Below are 1,397 nucleotides of genomic sequence, written 5' to 3' on the forward strand. Positions count from 1 at the left end.
CTTACAAGTCAATAATAAAAAGGCAACCCTATTTAAAGATGAGTGAATGATTTGAATAAACATTTATTCAAAGAAGATATACAAATGGCCAATAAACATGAATAGATGTTCAGGAGCATTTGTCATTGGGGGGAATATATTCAGAATTTAATTACAATAAAATACTACTTCCAACCCACTCAGTAGTATGATTATAATAAAAAAGACAGATAATGACAAAAGTTCAAAAGAATGTGGAGAAATTGGAACTTCTATACACTGAAGTCAGGAATGTAAATGATGCAGCTGCTTGGAAAAGTTTGAGAGTTCCTCAAAAATTAAATATAGGGTTACCACACAGCTAGATATATATCCAAGAGAATTCAAAACGTAAAATATATACCAAAAAGATATATACCCAAGAGAATTCAAAACATAAAATCTTTACATAAAAATGTGTACATAAATGTTTATAGCACCATAAAACATAATTTATGAAATGTGAAAACAACCCAAATTTTGAATAGGTAACAATCAAGTGATAACTGGACACACAAAAGGAATATTACTAACACAAGGGAATATTATTCAGCCATAAAAAGGAATTAAATACTAATACAAACTACAACATGAATGAACTTGCAAACACCATGATCAGTGAAAGAAGTGAGACACCAAAGACTATATATTGTATGATTTCTTTTACATCATATATCCAGAATAAGCCAATCTATAGATACAGAAACAGATTCTCTTATTATGGAGAATGGGGGATCAATTGCTAATGAACAGTGTTTCTTTGGGGGGTGATGGAAATGTTTGTAAATTGGTTTGTAGTGATTATTGCATAATTATCTAAAAACAGTAAAAACAATTAATTTTACACTTTAAAAAAGGCAAATTCTATGGTATGTTAATCACATCTCAATAAAAAATAATAAACTAGTTAAGAGTTTATTTTCCATTTTCTGTCCATCTTGATATGTGAAGTCCCTGTTCAATATCCTTTCCTGGTAGTCTGCAAAACTCTGCTTGAAAACTCTATCAATAGGAGCTCACTTGTATATTTTTGGTCAGCAGAAATACACCAAGATGATTGCAGTTTTATTTTTTAATAGTTGAAAAGACAAAAGGAAATAATTCGTTTTTTAAACTTCTTTTTGTACTATTTGAGTTTCATAAGTATGTGGATGACTTACCTTTTTGTCAACAGGAGTTATATGAGTCATTTAGCTTGGTTTCTGGTACTTTTTTGTATTAAAAAAAGATAATACATGCTACTTTAAAATATTTATTTTTAAAATTGTGATAAAATGTGCATAACATAAAGTTTACCACTTTAACCATTTTTAAGTGTACAGTTCAGTGACATTAAGTATAACCACATTGTTCTCATTTTAATTCCAGGATAGTTAACA

This window comes from Halichoerus grypus, chromosome X (genome assembly GCF_964656455.1).
Source record: "Halichoerus grypus chromosome X, mHalGry1.hap1.1, whole genome shotgun sequence".
Classification (NCBI taxonomy): Eukaryota; Metazoa; Chordata; class Mammalia; order Carnivora; family Phocidae; genus Halichoerus; species Halichoerus grypus.